This window comes from Schistocerca cancellata, chromosome 7 (assembly GCF_023864275.1).
Source record: "Schistocerca cancellata isolate TAMUIC-IGC-003103 chromosome 7, iqSchCanc2.1, whole genome shotgun sequence".
Lineage (NCBI taxonomy): Eukaryota > Metazoa > Arthropoda > Insecta > Orthoptera > Acrididae > Schistocerca > Schistocerca cancellata.
In genome coordinates this window covers 75,172,572-75,179,611 of record NC_064632.1, presented here as the reverse complement: position 1 = coordinate 75,179,611, position 7,040 = coordinate 75,172,572, and the positions used below count along the sequence as shown (strand labels likewise).

Here is a 7,040-nt window from a genome sequence, read left to right as displayed (position 1 = left end):
GGAGTCGTGAGCACACTGTTGAAGATTCTGCTCATTAGGAACTGTTTCAGCGTACACAACGTTTTTCTGCGTTGTATTCAACGTCCGGGGATAATGTTATTATGGTGTCGATGCATTGTAATGAAGAAGTGAGGTGGTGCTCCGTCATATATAATCCACATTGCCTGTCGTACTGCCAAAGGCACGTTGTCCAGCAGGGCAGGCAGGGTATTCCACAGGAAGTGCAGGTGAATTCTCCCGTCGAGACGTTCTCGAATAATAACCGGTTCAAGTATGTGGTCACCAAGAATCGCTGATGCTGGACCAGTGCTGATGAGACTCCTCAACCATTGCGCAAAGATTGTAGCCCACAGATGAAAATTACACAGACTGTAAATGGTAGTTCTGGTAAGGGTTGCTTCGTCAGTAAAGAGCACTGATGACAGTAATCTAATAATTGTGATAGTCAGGCGCAAAAACTATCGACAACAACCTTCCAGTAAAGGGATATCCACTGTTAATAATCCTTGCATTCGTTGCAGGTGATAGAGATAGTGACGTCGGCCGGCTACTTGCCTGGAACTTGTCCTAAGGTTCGTCTCAGTATCCTGCAGAGCCCAGTCCTCGAAGTGTGGCGTACGCACAGCGTGCCGCCTCCCCGCACATTCACCTGTGCCAAAGGACCGATGATCACACAAACGCCCCAAAAAGGGGCTTCAAATGTTTTGTGATTTGGTTGGTGTCTGTGATGGTACTGTAGTGGTACTGCGTCTTGGCTACTTTCATCACATTCGCAGCACACAAACACCATCTCTGCTTGTTCTCGACATGAATTCCGGACCATTCTGCTGCATACAGTACGCTGCTTCAACGCACAACCTGCAACACACGAGGAGTACGCGGAACATGGTCAGAGGAAATTTCATTCGGCAGCACCATCTACCATGGCAACGAGTCATTTCCGGACACATGTTGCTAGGACCTTTTGTCCTCAATTTCCAGTAAGGACACCGTCCCTGCAGTTTGTCGTACATAATAAAGAGGGACTTAAAGGTCTCAGGGAAACATTTAATTATAAGATCTATTACATCACCAAATGGTACAAGGACGTCCCATTACGTCCAATGCTGGGGTGCTTGCCAATATCGGAGAGCCCTTGCAGTAGTGACAATATGTAAGAGAAAAATGCAGTTTGTGTTGGGTAGAGCACTCAGCTTAGATACTTCGTGCAATAATGTTAACCATCGTCCTATGGTGGTGTAATGGTTAGCATTTCTGTCTAACGCGCCGCACTAGCTTCGGTGGTACATATATTACAATTGGAACGATACAGAAAAGATTAGCATGGCCCCTGCGCAAGGATGACACGCAAAATCGTGAAGCATTCCACATTTTTGTTCAGCTGGCAGTGTAACGGTAAGGGTGTGCACTGTCGACAAAACGTAGCGAGTTCAAATACATTCATTGCTACATTTTTAAAACAAATAGTAGGTTTTGTTTCCATGCGTTAGCACGAGGACTTTGTGGTGTGACATTGTATGACGAGCGTTACGTACGTAGAGAGGATAATGCAAGAGTGAAAAAAAAGACGTAGAAAATAAATACACAATGGTACGAATGGAATATGTGCAAACTTTACTTGGTAATCAAGGACGGGTATGGAATGTTAGCTAGCATCCCCAAGGATCATTTCTGGCAAGTTCTGGAGAAGATAAAACAGTTCTAATCAGGGGTAGATAAGGCGAAAAATGGATTACTAAAGTAGTTTTACTGACAGTCTTCAAAGGACTATCCGTCAAGTAGCATGGTCTCCTTGCGGAAACTACCTAGCGTCAGCAAATTTCGACGCTACTGTGGCTATATAAAAAATCAGGAGAGTTTGAATGTACTGCAACGTTAGAAGGTCATGAAAACGAAGTAAAAAGTGTTTCCTCGTCAAAATCGGGACAGTTGCTTGTAACGTGCAGCAGAGATAAAAGCGTTTGGGTGTGGTAAGTTGCACAAGATGATGAGTATGAATGCGCAGCTGTCTTGAATGCACGTACGCAAGCTGTTAAGAAAGTGTTATGGCATCCACATCTTGATATATTGGCTTCCCCGAGTTACAGTAACACTGTGAAAATTTTTAGGGAAGACCCCTATGACAATGCTTGGATTTGTGCAGCTACTTTGAGTTCTCATGAGTCAACTGTTTGGAGTTTGGCTTTTAATCACACAGGCTCACGACTTGCAACATGTAGTGCTGATGTAACGGTAAAAATTTGGAATTAATACCTCTCAGGTAATTCTGAGGGAATTGTGACACCAGGAACGGATGCTGTGTGGAAATGCGTGTGCACATTGTCAGGTTATCGTACAATTTATGATATTGTCTGGTCTGGGGCGACAGACCTCATTGTAACAGCATGTGGTGACTGCAGCATCAGAATTTGTTAAGTATCTCCTGGTTCTGATAGAAATGTCCCGACCTTCTCTTTATTGCACACATGATATGGAGCCCACACACAAGATGTCAACAGTGTTTCATGGAATCCTACGGTCTCTGGTTTATTAGCAATTGCAAATGATGATGGAGAAAAAAAAATTTGGAACTGCAGTGATTATTAAACAGATGAACAGTTCTGGTAACTCTTGACCTAGACATTCCGTTGCTGCTAATGCACAGTGAGAGACAGATAAAACAGTTTCAAGCCCATGCATAAGTTTCATCATTTCTGTGAAGACAGTGAAACGTCCCCTTTGAACAATTACACACGACTGTGCTTAAACTGACACACAATATTTTTTTTTAGCGCAACGCAATCTGACTTTCAAAAATCCCTACAAAAGAATGGCCCTGACTAACATTAACCTATACCTTTCACAAATCACTTACCTCACCAAAAATCTTCGTTACTCGAATTACTGCAATACAGCGAGCGCCACTACTGCCAGCTAAATAAAAGATTCAAACTACTGAAGGCACTAACTACTGATAGGCATAGTTAGCAAATGAAAGATTTTAATAGAGATCAAACAATGTATTTACCTTAATAGTCATCAAAAGTCATATATACAGCAGCTCATGACACCCATTTTTACAAATTTCAAAACTCTGCCAATTCTCTCCCCACATCCACCACTGCTGGCGGCTCACCTCCAACTGCGCAACGCTACGCGCTGTTCACATCCAGCTGCCGCTGCCCAACACTACAATGGCAGACAACAATGCAAACTAGCCACAGACTGCACACAGCACAGCCAGTGATTTTCATATAGAGCGCTACGTAACGTTGCCAATAAGAAAACATAAACAGCCTACTTACATAAAGAAAACATAAACAGCCTACTTACAACAGTAACTGCTAGTACACATGTTGTCTCTGTTTCCTTTTTTATGTATACATAATAAAGATTTTAATTTCTGTTTAGAGTACAAAAAAAAAAAAAAAAACGCGCCAGCAGACCCAGATTCGAGTCCTGGCCGCCGCCTAAATTTTAATTCATTTCGTCTGCTTCGATCATTATCGTAGGTTCTATTAACGCCCACCCCGCGTTTGTCCTCACTGAACTTTTTGCGTCAACAATTTTTCACAACAACGGGAACGTTTCCAACGTTAAATGGTGTTTATCTGAAACGTTTGCCCCGAGGACGTGCTGACAGCTGTGACACGTAGACGGGGAGGTGACGCCCGTCGGCGGCGCCGTGGCGCGCTGCCCTGCGCGGTATCGGTGGCGGCGTGTGGACTCGGCTCGGTCAGCAGTCTCAGCGCGGCGGCCAGCAATCAATCAGCTGGCGGCGCCGGCCCCGCCCGACACACAAGACTATCTCGGCCGCCAGCCACGGTCACAGCCGCAGATAAGCCCCGCGCGTAATCCGTCATTAGCTGGTCCGGCGTCCCCGCTGCGCTGCGCGGGGTTTGCCTCCCTATCTGCCACCTGCGCTTCCCAGCCTACGCCCCGGTCACAAAGGCAATACTCGCCGCCCTGCCCCGAGGTCGGGCCGGCGGCGATCGCTAAACAGGGCGGATCACCTGAATCTGCCACAGTGAGTAATTCCGAAATGAGATGTGCAACTGCCGTTTTGCAAACCGTGGAACGGAAACACATGTGAGGTTTGTGTCTGGTTTTACGAAAGGTAAAGGCACCAGAGAGGCAATTCTGACGTTGCGGTTGATAATGGAAGCAAGACCTGTACTTGAGTATTGCTCACCAGTGTGGGATCCGTACCAGGTCGGGTAGACGGAGGAGATAGAGAAGATCCAAAGAAGAGCGGCACGTTTCGTCTCAGGGTTATTTGGCAAGAGTGATAACGTTACTGAGATGTTTAGCAAACTCTAGTGGCAGACTCTGCAAGAGAGGCGCTCTGCATCGCGGTGTAACATGCTGTCCAGGATTCGAGAGGCTGCGTTTCTGGATGGGGTATCGAATATATTGCTTCCCAGTACTTATACCTTCCGAGGAGATCACGAATGTAAAATTAGAGAGATTCGAGCGCGCATGGAAGTTTTCCGGCAGCCGTTCTTCCCGCAAACCATACGCGACTGGAACAGGGAGGGAGGTAATGACAGTGGCACGTAAAGTGCCCTCCGCCACACACCGTTCGGTGGCTTGCGGAGTATACATGTACTGTAGAATGTAGATGTAGAAGAGTGAAGAGAAATAAAAACATGTTCACAGCTTATTGCCTGCGGAACAGGAAAGGGAGGTAATGACAGTGGCACGTAAAGTGCCCTCCGCCACACACCGTTCGGTGGCTTGCGGAGTATAGATGTACTGTAGAATGTAGATGTAGAAGAGTGAAGAGAAATCAAAACATGTTCACAGCTTATTGTCTGCACACTATGTTGCTAATAAGGTCAGTACTAAGGTAATACATCAAACCTGTGAAATTAATAGCAAGGTGGTTAACATTAAAAACGCATTAGGAAGTCCATTGTTCACAAGAAAGAGCGGATAGGTGGAAATAGTACAGCTAAGACCTCTGTGAGGAGGGGTCCGATCTCACGTCTATATTGACTCGGATTCGTTGGTCTGAGGCCAACAATGACTTAGTGCCGGCAGTGCTGGTTCTCTTGCCTTGCTGGGTTGGAATACCCTGTCTGTATTAATCAAGTCGTTATTTATACACTACTGGACATTAAAATTGTTACACCAAGAAGAAATGCAGGTGATAAACGGGTAATCCTTGGACAAATATGTTATACTAGAACTGACATGTGATTACATATTCACGCAATTTGGGTGCATAGATCCTGAGAAATCAGTACCCAGAACAACCACCTTTGGCTGTAATAACGGCCTTGATGCGCCTGGGCATTGAGTCAAACAGAGATTGGATGGCGTGTACAGGTACAGCTGCCCATGCAGCTTCAACACGATACCACAGTTCATCAACAGTAGTGACTGGCGTATTGTGACGAGCCACTTGCTCGGCCACCATTGACCAGACGTTATCACTTGCTAAGATCTGGAGATTGTGATGGCCAGGGCAGCAGTCGAACATTTTCTGTATCCAGAAAACCCCGTACAGGACCTCCAACAGGCTGTCGAGCATTATCCTGCTGAAATGTGGGGCTTCGCAGGGATCGAATGAAGGGTAGTGCCACGAGTCGTAACACATCTGAAATGTAACGTCCACTGTTCAATGTGGCGTCAATGCGAACAAAAAGTGATCGAGACGTGTAACCAATGGCACCCCATACAATCACGCCGGTTGATTCGCCAGTATGGCGATGAAGAATACACGATTCCAATGTGCGTTCACCGCGATGTCGCCAAACACGGATGCGACCATCATGATGCTGTAAACAGAACCTGGATTCATCCGAAAAAATGACGATTTGCCACTCGTGCACCCAGGTTAGTCGTTGAGTACACCATCGCAGGCGCTCCTGTCTGTGATGCAGCGTTAAGGGTAACCGCAGCCATGGTCTCCGAGCTGATAGTCCATGCTGCTGCAAACGTCGTCGAACTGTTTGTGCAGATGGTTGCTGTCTTGTAAACGTCTCCATCTGTTGACTGAGGGATCGAGACATGGCTGCACGATCCGTTACAGCCATGCGGATAACTTGTCTGTCTTCTCGACTGCTAGTGATACGAGGCCGTTGGGATCCAGCACGGCGATCCGTATTACCCACCTGAACCCACCGATTCCACATTCTGCTAACAGTCATTGGTTCTCGACCATCGCGAGCAGCAATGTCGCGATACGATAAACCTCAACCTCGAAGGGCCACAATCCAACCTTTATCAAAGTCGGAAACGTGATGGTACGCATTTGTCCTCCTTACACGAGGCATCACAACAACGTTTCACCAGGCAACGCCGGTCAACTGCTGGTTGTGTATGAAACATCGCAGTACGTTGTAGGTATCGCCACCGGCACCAACCTTGTGTGAATACTCTGAAAAGCTAATCATTAGCATATCACAGCATCTTCTTCCTGTCGGTTAAATTTCCCGTCTGTAGCACGTCATCTTCGTGGTGTATCAACTTTGATGGCCAGTAGTGTACGTATTTCGCCCGCTTCTTAGTGATGGACTCACAGCAATTGGGGTTCGACGAAAAGACCTTTGTGTCTGCATCTACATCTACATGGTTACTCTGCAATTCACACATAAGTGCCTGGCAGAGGGTTCGACGAACCATTTTCATACTACTTCTCTACCATTCCATTCTCAAATGTCGCGTTGGGAAAAAGAACACCTAAATCTTTCCGTTCGAGCTCTGATTTCTCTTATTTTATTATGATGACCATTTCTCCCTACGTGGATTGGTGTCAACAAAATATTTTCGCATTCGGGAGAGAAAGTTGGTGATTGAAATTTCGTAAATAGATCTCGCCGCAAAGAAAACCGCCTTTGTTTCAGAGACTGCCACGCCTACTAGCGTATCATATCAGTGACACTCTCACCCCTATCGCACGATGACACGATGCGAGCTGCCATTCTTTGAACATTTTCGATGTCCTCCGTCAATCATATTTGGTAAGGATCTCATACCGCGCAGCAATATTCCAGCAGAGGACGGACAAGTGTAATGTAGGCTGTCTCTTTAGTGGGTTTGTCGCATGTTCTAAG

At 46.2% G+C, this 7,040-nt stretch overlaps 1 non-coding gene and 1 pseudogene across 1 annotated transcript; both read left to right on the top strand.

The window, feature by feature from the left end:
• Window positions 1-1,268: 1,268 nt before the first annotated feature.
• On the top strand, window positions 1,269-1,375 carry LOC126093515 (U6 spliceosomal RNA). Its single transcript, XR_007521660.1, has one exon. It is a non-coding gene; the product is annotated as a U6 spliceosomal RNA (small nuclear RNA).
• A 212-nt stretch (window positions 1,376-1,587) lies between these two features.
• LOC126092650 (probable cytosolic iron-sulfur protein assembly protein Ciao1) overlaps window positions 1,588-7,040 on the top strand; it is a 91,883-nt pseudogene continuing 86,430 nt past the window's right edge.